Source organism: Emydura macquarii, unplaced genomic scaffold, assembly GCF_026122565.2.
Source record: "Emydura macquarii macquarii isolate MOO-44397 ecotype Brisbane River unplaced genomic scaffold, CSIRO-AGI_Emac_v2 contig_18, whole genome shotgun sequence".
In the NCBI taxonomy this organism is placed as follows: domain Eukaryota; kingdom Metazoa; phylum Chordata; order Testudines; family Chelidae; genus Emydura; species Emydura macquarii.
This window is the reverse complement of record NW_027130155.1, coordinates 7,287,001-7,306,734: the sequence shown is the minus strand read 5'-3', so window position 1 is coordinate 7,306,734 and position 19,734 is coordinate 7,287,001. Positions and strand designations below refer to the sequence as shown.

Sequence of the window (19,734 nt, the reverse complement as noted above, 5' to 3'; positions counted from 1 at the left end):
TTCTATTGTGAGTTTCAGCAGGCTGCCATTAGAGGGCATGAAAGAGTAGTAGTGTAGGCAGAAAATGCACATCCAGACAAATAAACCCTGAAGAAAACAGATGGATCAAAAATAAAATAAGAAAAATATTTTTAAATGAATCATTGCTGTAATGACTTGCTGAGCAAACAGTTGAGAGAGTCCAACCCTGTAAATCCACAGTCTTGTGGTTCCTGATCATGGACAGGGAGTTTTGCTACTGACACCAGAAAAAGCAGGATGAGGCCCATAATCCTCCATTCCTGTCCAGCAGGAATATTTAACTTTTCCTGGAGTTTTTAAAATCATGTATAAATGAAGCATGAAAGCAAAGCTCCATAATCTAAATATTTCACTGTGCCAGTGGCACAAGCAAACTAGAAGGATTAAAAATGCCCAGTATAAGGTAATCAACAGACATCTAAAAGGGTCAGCAAAACAGTAAGAGATTCTCACACACAAACAGTCACAACACATGAAATGGATTTTTAAAACATTGAATAGATTTCTATGCATTCCCCTGATTGTGGTGAAAGTTCTATCGAAACTGAAGAGATCCTAACTCTCAGTCTGGACCCTCATCATAGGATGTGTCAGAGAAGAATCATTAGCCACGGACACTGTCAGATAAACAGAATTCTAGCTTTAGCAAACACATGGCGCATGAGAGATGCCCCATCACAGCACAACCCTAACTTTTTGTTACCTCCCAAAGTAGATTGATCTATGGAGGTTAATTTTCTGCTCTCCACCCCACCCTACATATCTTCTTATCTTTGAGCTAACAGGCACTGTAAAACATAGTAAAGAATGCAAGCAATTGTTTAAAGAGCATAATTTAAACTCACTTAACTCATCACATAGTCTACACAGAATTATGGCCATTACTGTTGCCTTGTCAAACACCTGATGTGTGGTGGCTCTCATCGTGCTATTAGGTTCTCTAAAGGGTTACATTCTCCTAATCTCCTCTAGTCTCTGTTCTGTAGATGACCCATTAATTCCTTGCAGTATAGTATAAAGTCTGCAATTCCATGTTTCAATAAGAACAGTTTTATCTACCATCCCTTTAACTGACTCTTCTCATTCCTCAATCCTTTGGGCATAAAATGAAGGGGTCAGGGGAATATAGGTCTCATAGACTATAGAAATAACAGCCCCCATGCCCACTAAACAAAGGCAGTCCCTGGTTCATGATGACGATTACAAAGTAAGGTGCATTAATAGTTGCTTTGTAAATTGGCTTTTGCCTTTTTTCTGCTTCAACTGGCCAAAGAATAAATGAATTTTCTAATGGCTATGGAGCATTATTTTTAGCCTCACAATCATATTGTAAATGCCCTCTTTTCCCTCTGGCCCTGATCCTGGGCCTTTTTGCATTGTTCCAGTTACACTATGGTAAAATTCTGAAAACAAAGCCCTCCCGGAACCTGCAAGAGATGCCAATATATTAAAGTCATTGTTGCTCTTGGGCAAAGGGTCATACAGCAGGGCTGAGGTCAATACAGAATGTTCGCAGCATAAGACGTTAAGCAGTTGTTCACTGTGACTTTTTCTCACATCTTTTTAGTGAGGCCAGTTGGTTTAAAAGAGTCTCAGCACAATGAGGCAAACACCCAAACTGTTCAGTTTCAGGTTGTAGTTCATGATGAGAACCCGCAGATATTTAATGGGCTCACATGTATTGCCAGCAGGATGCATCTAGACTCCTTCCAGTTGATGAAGGCCAGTGTTGGGGTCTGTACTCCCGAGAGAGGTGGTTAGTTCCTTGTTCTGAGATGGCAGGATGTCTTCATACAGCTTTACCCACTGCTTTAAAGAACTTTAGGAACATTGGAATTGCCTGACTGGATCAGACCTGTGATCCATCTAATCCAATGGCATGTCTCCAATAACAGCCAGTTCCAGATGCCTCAGGGAAAAGTACAAGAAATTCCACAGTAGACAGATTCAGATAATCTGCCCCACATAAAGATCATCCTAGCATCTAATAGTTTGAGCCAGGCTTAAACCCTGAAGCACAAGGGTTTATGGTGCTTCCATCACCCTGCATTCCTCCCCTCCACTTTTTAAGCATTAACTATAACTCTGAATATTCTTGTTATCCACATAAATGTCCAAACCCTCTTTGATTCTTGCTGAATCCTTGGCCTCAGTGGCATCCTGTGGCAGTGAGTTCCACAACCTAATTACACATTGTGTGGAACAAGTATTTCCTTTTCTCAGTTTTGTATTTGATGCCTTTCCATTATATTAAATGTCCCCTTGTTCTTGTATGATGAGACAGGGAGAACAGAAGCTCCCAATATACTTTCTCTATCCCTTCTCCTGAGCTGAATGTTGTGATTAACCACTGACCGGTTTCTAGCTTTTCTTTTCGGAGGCAGCTTATTAAGAAAATAGTGATTGGGCAGCTTTTGAAACATGGATTAATTAAATAATAATAAATAATTCCTTGGTGGTTCCATTACTACTTCAGCTAAGGATTCTGGGACAGAACTGCTCCTTTGCTCAGATATTAGATTGACTGGGGGAGACAGCATACCCTGTTGGGAGGGCAACAGGTGACTGTGCTGACACAGAGTGGGCACCCAATGACAGCTGAAGATCCCCATGGGATGGAAAGAGTTTTGTTTGAACAGCTTCTACCCAGGTTTGTGACTGTTTGTCACAACCCCTGCTGACACTTGCAGACACTTGCCTAAACCACACTAAGGCCCCAAGAACTTCTGATGGATTCTGGCTTCCTTGCTAATCCTGAGAGTAACATGCGGCACTCTTTCTTTCTTCCCCAGGAGATGACTGTACAATGTGACAAGTCTTCACAAGTAAAAGAATGACATGTGGGCCAGTGGCTGGCTACAATGGACCTATTTTGATTTTTGTGAATAATCAGATTATAAATATTAGGGTAAATTTGTCCCCATTCAGTGAAGAAAAGACTTTGTATGTGTGATATGGGGATAAGGTACATTAAATGTTTGGGGTCTTTTTCAGTTTATTGGACTTGGTTTCCTTTTCACATGATTTTTCTTCACATTCAGCTTGTGTATGATTGGAAGACTCAATAAAAATGGAAAATTAAAACAAGAAAAAGTCTCATTATGTACTTTATACAGTCAGCATTCTCAAACACAAAAGCCTCTGTTTCAGTGCCATATCAAAAACTATGGTGCTTTAAGGCTTGGCCAAAGAATCGATACAGCCCTAAAGCTTTGATTCTTAAGGCTTCTGACTGGATGGATTAAACAAACTTTTTAAAGCACTTCCAATGTTACAAATAAAGAAATGTCTCAGTTCCATTTATGCCTCTTAAACACTTGCACCTGTCTTCCTCTTTGTCAGCCACAGTATACATTAAAATTAAGAAACTAGGCAGTGAGGTTTGGGATTAGACATGGGAATATGTTTTACAATCAGAGATTTCAGGTTCCTCCGAATTGTAACTACTGGATAGGGACGTTCTTGTACAGGGACTGAACACTCCTAGACAGGTCAGGAACACTGGACAATTAAATTAGGACTGGTTGTTCCACTGAACTGCCTCAGGGACTAGAATTTCCTAGTGAGCTAATTCACTGTTACCTGATTTAGTGAAGCTATGTCTATTCCATAAGCAGATGTTTGTATTTTTGCCAACCAAAATGTAGCACTGGCAGTGCAGCTTCTCAGAGATTATGTATAGCTATACCTTGCAGGAACAGAAGCAAACTTGGGTCACTTGCCAAGGTGAAGATTGGCCATTGCTGGCAAAACAGACCCACATGACTAGTGTTTTTCAGATCTTGTTAGTCCATAGGACTGGCTTCCCCATTCAAGGGAAATAAAAGACTGACAGAGAGTGAGAAACTCATCCAAACTTCCTTGCCTGTAACCAAGAAAAAAAAATATTCCTTCAACACTTCCTCTGTTGTTGTTGGATTGATAGTTGGACGTCAGTGTAGTTAAGGTTGAAATGGCACACCTCTTGGTTGCTTAACTATGATATGCCTAGTTATGCAGTTCAGTCCTTTCTGGCCTGTTCAGGGCTATGTTGGACATGGGAAGGAGGGTGTGGGAAGCTGAGGATATGACTTGTTGTTTTTCTTTCTCCTTTCAAAAATGTTGTTTTATAGCATTTTTTTTTAATATTAGTTTGTAAGGATTCTTTTAAAGTAGAAATATTTAAAAATGGACATTCTAAAATTCCCCTCTCAGACAGTCTATTGCACCAATACAACAGATGGACCCTATGATCCACAATATGGCCACAATGTGATTTCAAGTCATTAAGAATTAGAGCATTCAAGGAGAGAGAATCTTAGCTTTTTATGAGACTGCTTCGTTATTCAGTTAGGCCCCAGTCTTGCACGACTCACTGTAAAACAGGCCATTGGTGCTAGCACAGATGTCAGCTGATCCAGGAGCTGCTTGTCGAATCAGGGCCGTAGATACCTTAGGCTATATTTTGATATGCTATTTCCACTTATTATTTCTTCTTATGAATCATCCTCCAATCAATACAAATGATAGAGTACTGGGGGGAAAGTCTGTGAGCTTGATTTGAGATTTTCACAGAGCTCTAAAAGAAATTGTCATATTCCAGTGCTACAATACCCCAACCATGGAATGCCACATCTGATTACTTTCTAACTCTGAAATATGACTTCTTCTACTTGCGGGAGAGTGGGATTTTTTGGTATATCCATTAAATAAATAAATAAAAATACATAAAGTGTTGTTTTCTATTTAACAGAGATTAGAAAACAAACGAAAGCAGCAGATAAAATTAAATAGCTATCAATAACAGACAGCTCAAGAAGAAAAAAAAAGGAAGCTTAGAGGCTCACAAAAGGTCAAGCCATGCAGCTAAATAGGAGGCTCAATTTGTCAAAGAAACTGTTTGTATTAAAAAGAAGAAAGAAACTGGAGATATAGCAGCAAATTCTGTGAGGTGCTGAGCACCTTTTACCAGAGGCTGTGTATCCTTAACTACCATTGAACTCAATGGGAGAGTAGGGCACTCATTACTTGGTTTTCAGAATCTGGCAGCATCAAGCCCATGAGAGGTAACAAAAAAGAAGAACCTAACCAGCAGAATATTTGTATAACAAAAAAATGATGTATGATATGTTAAAAAAGAAACAACGTAATTTAAGATTAATTATGTTTTTATATATTATTTGCAAATTTTTCATAATCACATTGTTTTGTTTGCTTATAATTGATTGTTGTGGACTTTGCAATGGTGTTAGTTAACATTCAGACATTTACAGCACATGAGAAGTAGTTGTCCATTCCTAGCACACCTCAAATTCCCCCTGGAGTCACTGGGAAGTTTAGGGGCCCAAACCTGCCTTCCATTCAGACTTGAAACTCCTGTTGATTTCAGTGGGAATTCAGGGTGCCAAAGGAATGCAGGATGTGGCCCCTGATTTATTATTCTGGGAATTGGAGTTAATAAAGAAACAGTGTTATGAGTGACCGTGATTGAGCTTGAAAATAGTTGCTGAAAAGAACTGCTCTCCAGAAAGTTCTTAAGCATTTAGCCTGTGTCAGCTCAGAATTGAAACAGAAATTCCACTTATTCTATTACTTTCTGGGAAGTACTCCTCATCTATACTGGTGTAAATAAGATCAGAATCAGATGCTATAACTGTTTTTTAAGAATATCATGTGACCATCTCAATAAAGAAGCTTTCCATTATAAAGTGTATTTACAACAAACTGATCTAGAGACTCACTCTTAGGAAAAAAACGAGAGAGAGAGAGAGAGAGGGGGGAAGCCAAAAGCAATCATCTCTTCTATAGGTAACACTTTATGGACCTCACAGGATCACTGGTATTTGCTACGTGACTTTCCAGGAAGTCTTGACTGGCATTTTCCATTTGTCTGATGGGTATTTTAGACCTCCAGTGGAACAAAATAGAGCACAAACTGAAATTATTTTTCAGTCTGAGAGAGAAAAGATGTGTATGAACCTAAAGAGAGATGAATAGTGACAAAACAAGGACCAAGATCAGGCTCATAAACTGGGATGAAAATGAACCAACAATGAGAATCCACTTACACTAATCAAAAAGGACAGAAAAATAAATTGTGATGCATGTACAAAAAATGTGAGATACAACAGTGGACATTCTCCCAATCTTTAAGATAAGATGATGTAAATGTTGCCCAAAAATCAAGTCAAAGAAATTTTTTTACAGTTGCATTCAGAGCATATGCATTAGCTGTGAAGATTGGTGTGACACAGAGACGGACTCAAAAACCTACCCGTCTTATGGATCTGAATAGACCTTTTACAGCCCTCGAACCCTTTGAATTATAGGTCAAATAAAATATCACACTTACCCAATCCCTGACGCTATGTCATGCTTGAGATTACTTAAATGAATTTTCAGCAATAATACAATAATAACCCTATTAAATTTAAGAAAATTTAAAATTCATTTCCTTTTGATGGGATTAGGAAAGCACTAACATTTAATGAGAGAAAATTAATGTTAATTTTCTGAGGGGAGACGAACTTGTACAAATCTTATTAAAGTCATTAACAAAAACCCCTGAGTTTATTAAAGACCAGTCTTTAGATAACAAATGGGAGCCATAAAAAGCAGATGCATCATGGAAAACTGAGAAGTATGTTATTTGAAAATAATCCTATTTGTATATCAGGTGGTTTCTGAGTTTTGTTGTTCCACATTCTTTCGTTCTAAAGCTATTTTCGTGAAAAATGAATATCTGCTAAACAGTTCATCTAACTGTGCTGGCTACTTCCCAGATAAGCCCCAGTTCTGTGTAAATAAAAATAAAAGCACATTTCTAGATGCCAAAATAGTTACCTTTAAAATAATGCTGTCATGAATGATCACAGGTGGTACCATTTAGGCAAAACCAGCCCTGCTTTAGTGAGGCAGATTCTTCCCCAAGAGGTATGGCATAGAGGAGCAGTATACTCACTATACCCTCCTCAGAGGATGCAACTCACTTCATCAATGCATCAGTCCTGCTCCTCAGGGACTGAGTCACAGCCCCCTCCTTTCTCCACCCCTTTTTGGGGAGCTACTCCCAAAGGATTAGATAGGGAGCAGTACTCAAACCCAGTGACTGCAAATGTATCTGGCCCTTCTACAGACTGGAGAGAGGCGGTGTGGATGGCTCTTTGTGCCCTCCTTCAAGCTGCACAAACCAAGAACAAGCCAGGTGCTATCTCGCCCATAGTGAATAAATAGCAAAAGCAGGTGCTCCTCAAGGAAACACACCATCTGCTTTCGTAACCCATGCCTTCTTGGTGTGGCACTATGTCCCCCTCTAGTGGTGGCTAGACCAGCTTGATTGATGAGCCTGCTACAACCTTGGCTAAGTGAACTATATCTTTTAGCTCAGGCAGTAGAGGCCCGTTCATGCATTATGCTCCCAGGTTTGATCTCAGCTACTGATGACCGGGGTCTGTCAGTGTTTCACTTTATCTTAGTATCTTGTGTAATAACGAATTGGAGAAGGTGAATGCTGGAAATTGTATACATGTATATTTTGGGTCCATTGGCTTCTGTGGAACTTGGTCAATTTACAGCAGTTTAGAACCCATCCCAAAGATAATTAATAATGATAGACTTGGATTATGTAACAGTTTGTAAGGAGAGGCGTTAATGTAGGGGTAGTAGTGGGATTTGTAGGTGGTCAAGCCATAAACCCACTTTCAACTGCTGGTGGACATAAACAGATAATTCTTTAAAAGAACATTGTTGGAGCATTCCATATGTTTTTGGAGGCAGAAGGGGAAAGGGACACTCAGTAGGGTAGGAGACAGCCTCACTTTTCCCAAAGTGACCCCTGGGTTAATTTCCTGTGGCCTAAATTTAATAAGACAATTTCACTTTTGCATATTATATTCAATTGTTCATGTATTATCCAATGACTGACAAATTGAACTGAATCAACCTTCTCTTGCCAACCTTTGATTTTTATACCAATTCATTTATTTCAGTTTTCAAAGTCTTCCTGGTTTGTCTGCTGGGCTATATAACTTGACTGCCAGTATTAACCTTTTCTCATTTACCTATTATCCCTCTTCCTCCATCAGAGTTTTATTTTACCTAGGATATGCTGTTCTTCCTGTCATTAAGACATACCTCTGCGAGATATAGGGGCCATCTTCTAATATTTTCCCCCAGTCAAAATTCCCTGTGAAAGAACTATGCATATTTAAAATAAGTTGATATATAAGATGTACCTTTAGTTAGAAAAACCCAAAAGGATGGCTGCAGCTTTAAGTAATTATCAAATAAGCCTCTTCCCCCTCGAACAACCATTAATACTTTCATATTAAATAATTATTCCCACACTGATTATGCAAATGTAAGATGTCTTTTCCCCTGCAACATTGCTATTAAAACCTCAAATACTCCAGAACATAATAACCAGAAGCATTTTTCAGGCAGAATAGGTCACAGACATTAATTTGGTTCACTCCAGATTTAGGGCCTCAACCCTCCACTCACTTTACACAATTTTTAGCCTGTTGTACTTCTATTATCTTCAGTGGCATTCATCTTGATTTATGTTGAAATAACTTGCAGCAGAATCAAGCCCTTAGTTAGCGGTAAGTAGAAATCAAGCAAAAAAAAAACCAAAAAAACCCCCCTAATTTCTTATTATATATATCATATCAAAATTCTAGTTCATCCCTCCTAATGACATTGAGAACTCTTGAAATTTTTCATAGATAAAGGTAAAATAGGATAAAAAGTTATAGAGCTAGATCTACTGACTTCAGTGGAGCTATGCTGATTGATACCAGTTAAAGATAGGTCCCATAGTGTAGAAAACAGGAAATGATTACTACTTTCTTCACTCTGACAATACATGTTCCCGATTATTCTCTTAATTATATAAGTTTGCCCTGGTGTGACTTTATTAGCTTTCACAGATTTTTTTCCTGGTTTACACTGCTGTGAGAAGAGAACCAGACCCTTTGTTTCAGTCTCATATTGTGCTGAACCCCAGACCTGCTTATGAAGATGCATTAATCTTAAAAAATAACAGAATGTATTTTTCTACTGTGCTAATGACCAGAAAAAATAGAAAATCTATATAGGGCAATACCAAAAACCAGATAGTGACCACCATGGTGAGTCTCTATACAGCATTGTCGAGGTAAAAAGTGTGGCGATGTCAAGAGTGTGGACAGTTTTGTGCATTGCATAAATCCACATGAACTAAAACTGACACAGGAGAACAGTCATGTCTGCTACTCTGCTCCATATCCAGCACACAGCTGTATGGGTGCTTTCCTTCACTTATATGTTGGTGATGGGGGGACACGACCATCTAAGTTCATCAGAGTTTCACAAAAGCACAGGACTTGTCCACATATGCATTAGTGTGTGCCAGCCAGATGTAAATTCGAGTGTGCACCAGAGTGTTGTGCACTAACTGTCCATGTATTCTGATCTCTGCACCAACTCCACTCTGAATACACAGTTACGTTCAAGGTTTCAATCCTCATCTTCAAAGCCATCCATTATATTGGCCCAAACTACACATCACTCTTCAAGATCATGATCTCCCATGACAGCTACATTCCACTGGGGCCTCCAGACTCAAGCTCAAGAGTGAGACTCATGTGCACAGGAGACAGAGCCTTCTTGGCAGCTAGCCAAAAACTGCAGAACTCACTCCCCCAAAGAAATGAGCACTGCCAAGAGTCCCAATGCCTTCAGTCAAAATGCAAACCCCAATCCCGAACCATTGCCTTCCCTCAGGAAAAAAGATAAAAACCACAAAACTTGCTAACTGAAGGGTGATGAGAAAGCTACAGGGATCTTTAATGTGTTTACTTTTAGAATCCGGAATGTGCTCAGAGAGCACTGTGATAAGTGTGGCAGAAATATCTTGGCAGGCAGAGAGATTGTTATTGGCATGTTTCAGAGTTTAGGGGAGGCTAGAATAACATTTTTCAATCAGCGGGATTAGGTATCACTGTAATTTAACCACAAGGGCAAATGAATTTGTCAGCCTCAACCTTATGTAATGTACAGCACCAACCTGTGCATATTTGCAACGCTGCCTTCTTTACATTTATTTCTTCATTTTTTGTCTCTCATTAAGTAGGAGCCTCTGGTTTTGAAGTCAAAGGCTCTTGTTTTATTTCTCATGCCATATGTTTTATTTCTGATGCCGTATGAGGACAACCATGATTACATATAAAGGAGGCTATGGATCATTATACTGTTCCTTAGTATCACAAAATTTAATCCCATTAGACTAATACTGTACAATGTTGTCACATATAGACACACAGACAATATAGAAGTCCACTACTACATAGTTTAACACACTGTTACCCGCCCACACAAGCCCCCACTTTTGGTACAGCCACCATTTTAGCCAACACACTGGGGATTGAACCAGAGACCTACAAAGCTAAAAGCATGAGCTGTCACAACTTGAACTAAAGCTCTGTAGCTGGGTGATGTAACAACTCATATCCTCTGTAGCTTGCCACAGATGGAGATTTAGCCCTAAGGTGCCTAAATCACTTTTGAAAATGTGACTTGGGTATCTAAGATGCTTTTGAAAATTTTACCCAGATTGTCCAAGGACTAGAAGTATTATCATAAGCAATGACAGAGGTGTACTAACAGAGCAGAGTCCCTGCACAGCCAAGACAGACTGTAACATTTTAATTGCTAAACAGATGTAAACATCAGACTGATTTGTTGAAGATTCCATTATTTTTATCGGATTGTTCAACGTTGTAATCGGTGAAGGCCCTGATCCTACATGCTTACTGAATGCCCCTAAGTAATCCCCCTGAGCCTCAATGGACTTACTCAGGAGTGTAAAGTTAAGCATGTGCATAAATGTTTGCAGGACCAGGGTCTCAGCTGTCAAACTGATGGACATAACATACAGGTGTATTGTTTCATATGTAGGGGTATATACATGATTTATTATATCACCTCTATAATGTATAGCTGGCATATACATACATACTGGGGCAGATTCTGATCTCAGTTAAAGGGGTGTAAAATCACAGTAACTTCACCGAGATGGAGCCCTTGATTTCAAGAAAATTACTTTGCATTTGCCCTGGTGTAACTGAGATAAAAATCTGACCTACAGTACCTACTGTTTTCTATCCTGAAGGAGCCATTTCTCATAGCTATTTTTTTATTACGTCAATAGGGCTGTAAATAAATACTTAATCCATAAGATACATATGGTACCCATAAGATACATATGATATATGAAAAAAACTTTATCTCTGTGTGCTTTCGACATATGTAGTCTAATGTAAGCATAGAAATTGATTAGGCATTGCTCTTTAGTTAAAAGATATATCAGTACATAAAGTCACAGTCTGGGTTCATTTAGCCTTTTCATTTGTAGTGCTCCATATTACATGAGTGCAGATCCATTTGAATCTCTTTAATATTCATGATCCTCTCACCAGTCTGAGTGAAAGAGATAAAGCTTTTGATAGCAATCTCAGCAACTTGATTAACAATGCACTAATCATCACTACCATTGACCTGATTCAAAAATGTTTTCAATTCATCCATCACTTTATAACCAAAGATGATTGCATTACCTTACCATTTTTTATTTAAATAAAACCCCATGAGCTGTAAATATCTTGCCATTTTTACTAAATGAACCTTGGAATCAAATTAATTTATTTTTGAAACTAAATAGCAAAATGACCTATAATAACCAATTAGGGCATGAGCATAGGGAAAGTGTACCACAAGTGGTCTCCAATAAAATCAGTTCACTTTGACTTCACATCAATAAATGTTAAATTGTGCCAAGGAATTAATTTTGCAATAAATTGTTATTGTGGTTATAAAATCTAACTAACGCATATTACCAAGAGTAATTATCCATATATCAGAATGCATTGAATGTAGAGTGTGCACTATAATTATGCCCAAAATTGCTTATCATTCAAATGGTAATTTTAGGGATAATATTTTCGTAACTATAACTTTACCTTTCATTTCCTGAAATGTATTTTTAATCTTTTTTTTCCTTGATACTGTACATATAATGGAAAGAAAACTGATTGTGAAAAGTGCAGTTACTAGAAAATATGCTATTATATTTTAATCAAACATTACTTGGTTATCATACGTAAGCCCAATATTACTGCAACATGAGATAAAATAATAACCCAAGTCCACAATTTTGGAAAGGAAGTTCACTCATGAACACGATTAAGCTTGTGGAATAGATGACAGGATAGAGATGGGATAGGGACATTTGTGCCACCCTTACTCACATTGAGTAGTGCCTTATTCTTTAAATAAATTGAAATCAGTAGTTCTACCTGCTGTGTAAGGTACAAAGCAACATGAATATGGATATCAGAATCTAGCCCTGAACGAACGGCAAACTAGATACCAGTCATTAAATATTCATTATTTAAATATAATTCATATTTTCCCACATTTTTTCAACCTAATAACTAATGCTATTTTTTGTGGATGTGGCATATACAATTTAAATTTGAAATTTAAAATACACAGAAATATTTAACATTGTATGATACAGCAAATCTGGTTTCTACTATCATCAATCTTACTTCATAAACAATGGTTTGGTTTAAATTTTAATTATTTATCTAATTCGCTTATATTTTACTTTACAGGACTTATGTAGAAAAGGGCCCCAAAAAACGGCTCCCATAAATTTGGGATTTGCACCTGTTTCTATATACAAAGCTTATATATGCATGCACAGATGTGTGCACATCTTAAGTAACTGCACACCAAAGTACCCGTTTCCACAAGCCAATGGAGGGTTTCCATGCAAAAGCTAGTGAAAGTGCAAATTTATGGCGTCAGTTTTAAACATGGTTACCTGGAAAGCTGTGATTAAGATCACTTTATGTCCCATGCAAGTGAACCCTTCAGACTGGTTTCCTGCATATCTTTCTGGGGGACTCCAACCTCTCTTAGACTGGATCTCTAGCCTGCAGCCCCCCTGTTTACTAATAATGTTAACCCAACAGGTTCAAGTGAGTTTGGCATTTATAAGCCTTTTCCTCTGGGGGTATGCAACAGTGGTTGATTGGTGATTCAAAAATAGCTTTTTTTAAAAGAAAGCTTTATTTATTCTTTCACCTACAGGTACATAGCACACAGAGTAAAGGGTTTAAGTGATAGAGTCCCATAAGCATACTTCTCTTTACCTTGCATGTTAATCTTTACTTGCAAATATAGTAAGTTCCCTTCAGCCCAGCTAATCGCCATCTCTGGCAGGGAGAAGCAGACTGTCTTGCTTGCAACATGCTCTGTTGTCTGTATTTCTCCATGTATGTTTGTCAGATTTCACTGACACTCCGTAGGCAGCACCCCTTAGCTCACCTAAAACCACTCCCTTTTCTAGGCCCTAGGCCCTGTAATGATTTAGCATCCTCCTTTGACCCTAGGCTTAGACTTGGGAGGAGTAAAGCATTCTTAGCTTGGATGGATCTAGGTGGGGGGTGGTCCCCCAATAAATAGCTTCCCCATTTTTTCCTCAAGGACGCTTACCTGTGTCACTGTTTTGTCTTTCCTGCTGAGTTCTTTTAACAACCCCTTTTGATCAAACTCCATAGTAAGTAACCCATCATAAACAAATGCATAGAGGTATGCATCATACTCATAACAAATAATATGGATATTTCCCAGTTCTCCACAGAAATCTATTTGAAATTCTGTTCCACAAAATTATCAGAGCTAATTATTAATAGAATCACAATGTTGTTAATAATAGTAATCATTTATACTGTGCCATAAACAGTATGCATGTTAGTTATAGATAAGTGATAGGAGAGAGTTAGAAAAGACCTATTAGATCATCCAGCCCATCTCCCTTCCAGTGCAGGATTGCCTTTACAATACCCTTTTTAGTGTTTTATCCTGTTTAACTGCTCCATATTGCTTGTCCATATTTATGGCTCCATACATCTCATTGCCAGGAATTATGATATAAAATGTCCTTGTCTTAATTTCATCCCATCGCACTTATTATTTATTCCTCAGTGTATCACAGTAACAGTACCATTTATTTATTTATTTATTTATAATTTTAAAAAATTGCAGTCTGGTGAAGGTACAATTATCTGCATTGGGCCTAGGAGGCAGGTGGCTCAGGTTGAAGAACTTCCCCTCATTGTAGACGGTTTAGTCAATGCATGGTGAATGATTATGTCTGTGTAGTTGAGGTAGGTTTATTCAGAAGGGATTGGTTCTTGGTTAAATCCTTCTGTTGTTGTAGGTGGTTTTTGTTTGTTTGTTTGTTTGTTTTTGATAAATGTCCTGACGGTGTCATGTATTTGAAGTTCTGAGCTCATAATGTTACCAAGCAACGGCCAGACTAATGACATCATTGGAGGGGAGACAAGCTTTGTTACTGACCACATGTGTAAGGCTCTGAGGATTGGGTGATGGGTTATGGAGTCTTTAACCTCCAGGTTCAAATCCAACCTCTGATATCACTTTGAGGGACTAAGGAAATTGGGATAGTGGTGCTCATTCTGTCCCACCACTGCTGTTGGCATTAATTTGCAACACTTCTGGCAATCTCAGCAGAGAGCAACGACTGAAAGGCTGAGCTACTCTCTTATTCCTAGAAATGGTTACTTTAGTCCAGTCATAATGAGGTACATTGAAGGGAGAGAGTAGGGAAGCATGCTCTGCAGCTGCTGATGTACATGATGTACCTGTTCTGTGCAAAGACAACGTAAGTCTGCAGGGCTGTTATTCCTGCTCTTTTCACAAGCACTAAATATAGTAAATGAAAGAGCATGGACACAATTCATGTTTAGAGTCAGTCAAGATGCTGACTGACTTCATTTTATGCTCTTTATGAAATAATAATTTGCTACAGCATATAAATGTTTTAGACTGCCTTATTTTGTTAACCACATGCAATAGCTCAGGTCAGATAACCCTGAGGCCTTTCCAATGTCTTTTAATATATTTTTAGAAAAATAATTATGAATTGTGTTCAATGAGAATCCTCAGATCCTGTTAGAACCACCAAATTTGCAGCTTCCTCTGAAGATAATTTTGAAGATCAACAGATCATTTGTTTTTCAGATTTCTTTAACACAGCTTCTGAAATCTTGACAGTGTCTCATAAAATATGTTTTATTCATTAGGCGAGGTGCCAAAGCCTAGCAAATCTATGTGTTAACGCTCCACTTATGCAAGAGATCTATGATTATAACAGGCCACTTTCTCAATGGAATGGAAGTAAAGGGAGAGCATTAACAAACCTGATAATTATTAACCATACGATCTTATAGTTATTTGTCAAGATACCACTGCTGAATTAAAGCATTTCATTAATGAGGTAAAGTATACTAAACTTACTGGCATGGAAAACAAAGGCATCGCCTTGTGGATACCTTCAGTATAACATGACAATAACTTCACATTCTCTTTACACACGTACTGCATCATTTAGAATTTTCAAAATAGCCCCAGAGACTGAGGAGCCCAAGTATACCTAGGTGCTTTTGAAAATCCCAACCCCATGCTATAAATTATTACCAACGGAAAGGTCACATTTTGAGAACAAGATGATACAAAGAAAAACATTACAAAAGTTGTGAGATCCCTCTAGGCAAATAAAATATTTAAAATAAAGCCCTGCTGCATGTGAATTAGTTACAATATATTTTAACTTCCAGTGGAAGCAGACTTATGTGGTTAAATTTCTTTTTATGTGTGAAAAATAATTTATTTTCATATTACTTTTAAGGCCCTTCTGAAGTGAAATATTTTTACCTGATATGTGATTTTTTTTTTTTAAAAATAGATGAACTATATTTAATTTTAGTAGAGAAAAATGTGTAGCAGCCTAGCCACTTAGTACTGAAATACATGGCCTCGAGAAATGTTATTTTAAAGCTGTTTGCCTTTTAAATTGTAACAGTCTGTATATCTATTTGTCTAGACTCCATCAAGGCGACTATTGTAGCTGGAGGCATTGGTTTGAAGAAGACTAAAGGGCTACATCATGTCAAAGCCTCAAGTAGGAATTATTGCCTTTCTTGCCTCAGTTCACAGCTGTATTATGTCACCAAATCACATCACAGTGTAATCAAAGATGAATAAAATATTTTTTTCCTTTACCTTAAACGCTTTTCCTGTCAATTACAATCAAAGGACATGATTTCAGGTCTGTCAGTTTGCTGGGTTCTCTCCTACTGATGACTCCAAAACTGTAATCTACTAAATATAAAATGAATCAGAGAAGTCTTAGAATGATTCTGCCATTAAGAAGAAGAATGTTTTTTCTCCCACAGGGGACAGAAAAGTAATTGGTCTTTAAAGAATGAAATCAAAGATGTTAAAAATGACCCTTTTGATCCTTTCCTCTATAACTTTGCCTCTTTTGTTGTTGTTTTTTTAACTAAATCCTTCGTCACTCACTAATTTCCTTCTAGGAAAGTATGCATAAGTATTCTAATCAAAGCTGTTCAGTCTCATGGGCTATTAAAAGTAAACATTTAACTAGCATCTTGTTTTTATACTTCCACACTTTTTTTTTTGGCCATATTATTGTCCATTAGGTGTTCTATAATGGGCAAGCTGTAATCCTGCTGCAACTCCAACTTCTAGGCTGTTTTCTGGCTTGATTACATCATTAACCATAATCAAAAACATTTCCCCAGAATGATTTTAGCTTGGTAGTAGGGATTGCTTCCTTTGATCTCAGTAGCATCATTTTACAATAGGTTGCTCTTCATTTACACTACAAATACCGACAAAAATGAAAGTGGTATCTTTGCTAACAATACTGGATAAAATAAAATAAAATAACTGGTTCAGCACTCTATACTAGCTGCTTCCATCAATGAACAATCACATTTATTTTCTTGAAAGAAAAAACAGCTTAAATCATATATGTAGTATCTTAACTGGTACACCTTGCATATGGCAAGATGTGAAACTCTACACACACATGCGCGCACGTGCACACACACAAAAACTAGTCCTTTCCAAGAGTAGTAAAACACACCAGATATTAGTTCACTTAATGAGATATTATTCCCGCATATAAATACGTACATAGACATGTTTTATGTATTATAATTTCCTGTTTTGTAGTCTTACACCTTTTCACCACCTCACCCTTTATTTAAAAATCTGACTATTTAAAAATATGTATCAAGAACAACTTCCTTTGTACTGAGGTCATGCCAGATGATTTTGGTAACCATCTCACAGCAATGTGCTTTATGGAACCTGGGTTATTTACATACAGAATAAAATTGTCTTTGAGTGCACTAAAGTACTTAATAAAAATCTCATTGACCAATAATGTTTGTACAGTTTAATTTGTTATGTTGTCACCTTTGCAATGAACATGAAACTAGTACTTTTTAATAATGCATGTCATTATTGTGGGAATATTATTTTTTTATGAATTAAAGGTGAGTTCTAAGGTGTTTACTTTTGCTGTTAAGCACAATGAATGAAAATGCCCCACTTTCATACCACTTTCATGGAAATTTCAGGGGCCAGGTACATGATCTAACAGTGAGAATAGCACATCTGCTAGATTACCTGCAATGGAGAAGCAGCAAACAAATAGCTATTCCAAAGAGGAAAATCAAGATCTCAGGAGTGGTGTATCAATTAAAATACAAAAACAAGATATGTGCTATACTAGAAGACTAAGAATTATATACCTGATGCATATAATAAAAATCATATTTTACCTGTAACATCTCCAGGGCCACATTATGGATATGCTAGAAGCTTCAAAAACCCATGAAGAGGCCAGGCGTAATTTTGCTGCAGGGATCTGAGAATTATAGGACATGTTTGGGCAGGACTGGGAATGACTAGGAAGGGGTAGGGCCACACTTAACCACTCCTTTCATCCTAGTAGAGTGGTGCTGTGGGGAGCACTGGCTGCCCATTTTAAAATATATAGTAAAAGCAGCTTTTCCCTATGGATTTTCCTCAGTGCCAGGGGAGGAATAATGCCTTTGAAAGTGTCTACGGCATCACCACTAGAGCAATTCACACCTTCTCCACTTGCCCAGCATGTTACCATCTCCTAGGAGGCACGATTTTGCCCTAACAGTGGCTAAAGAGTCTAAACAACTATGGAAAAAATCAAGTAAAGCAAGCCTTCCTGGCCTTATGTGTATGAAAGTATATATCCAAACTACAGTTCTTTTCCCAAAGAGAAGTTACAGTACCCCAGATATTAGTTTCATTAATGCGATTTCACCACTAGGTGATTCAAATCCAGCCCTGATTGTTAGTAAAAATCTAAGCCCTCTGTTTTGGTAACCTGTGTTATGTGAAATGAGTTAGTGGTCTCTGTCTTGTTTCTTGTGGAAAGTGTCCACATCACATAAACAACCATTGTACTCAGCAGTAATTGGTAATCTCAGCAGGGAGACTAAGGACTGAATGGAGGTGGAGAATGAACTATCATGTTTAGGTGTGAGGCACACGGATGTGGCTGTATCGGAGAGCTATCATTGTCAATGCCCATACAGATAAGCAGTGATATTCAGTTTCTGTTTTTATCTGTCTACAGCTGAAGTATTCACATATTATTTTTTAAAAAGACTGTATATGATTTGTGTATTTAAAAAAAAATGCAGAATAAAACACAACCCACTATAGCCCATGAAACCATTTCAGGTTATTCAAACTAAGGTATTTACTTGTTTAACATTTTATTCTGTCTGTGTAACTCTCTACATGAATAGCAAGCAGTTGTACTGCAATCATATGGCAGGGATAACACAATCATACAGGAGGAATTTCACTGACTTAAATGTAATAGTGCAGTCCCAAATTGTACCTATATTTCTGCATCTTAACAGATGCCCACAGTATGAACAAGATTCTGGTATCAGTCACACTGATGTAAATCTAGAGCAACTGAAACCAGAACCTGGCCTTATGTGTTAACAGAGTTATGTATTTCCCAGTGACATGCCAATCTATTGTGATTATAAGCAAACTACGGCATTTCAATAACTAAAAACTCCGTCTGTCTTAAGGAAAGTATGCCTGTGAGTAATCTGATAATTGGTAGATTTTGGAGATGAAAAGATGAAGCCTAACATGGATTGGGTCATATTACTTCCTGTCCATGCATGACGAGGTAAGGGCACTGCAGTGTGCAAAGGGTTAATAGGACCCAGCCTCTCACATGACTGCTTGGGGCAGAGTTTAAAAGGCAGGGGAAGCTGGATGAAAAGGAAATGGTGTGTCCTCTTCTCCCCTGACAGGTTAAAGCACGGAAAGTCTCTGGGGAATTTTTGTCTAGTGTTTTTCAGTTGATTTGCTGATTGTTTTGTGTACAATAAAACAAGGCCTGAGAAAAAGGCCTTAATACACTAATGCCTAAAACTTCATTTCCCTTCCCCAGCTGGTGTAACCTCCCAACAGCTTACACCATGTAACAGCAGCAAGGATTTTACAATAATACACTCTCAATTTTTCATCCATCTACTGATGAATAAGGAATGGAGATAAAAATTCAGGGATTTCTGACAGGTGGCAATGCCAGCACTAGACATATACTCCCTTGTGCATTTAAACTTATGCCACACACAAACACTAAAGTAATATAGTCTAAATTGGCCATAGTCTTCAGTATGGTAGCTCACTTCTTATCCAACAAACAGAGCAGATACAGGCAGCGAAGGCGGTCTATATCCTTCAAACTGGTAAATTCTTCTAGATTAACAGAAATAT

The 19,734-nt window shown here is 37.8% G+C and overlaps 1 long non-coding RNA gene across 3 annotated transcripts in view; it reads right to left on the bottom strand.

Annotated features, from left to right (window-relative positions):
* The window catches only part of LOC137147827 (uncharacterized), a 205,957-nt gene that overhangs the window by 26,885 nt on the left and 159,338 nt on the right, over positions 1-19,734 (bottom strand). The gene's annotated exons all lie outside the window — the stretch shown is intronic.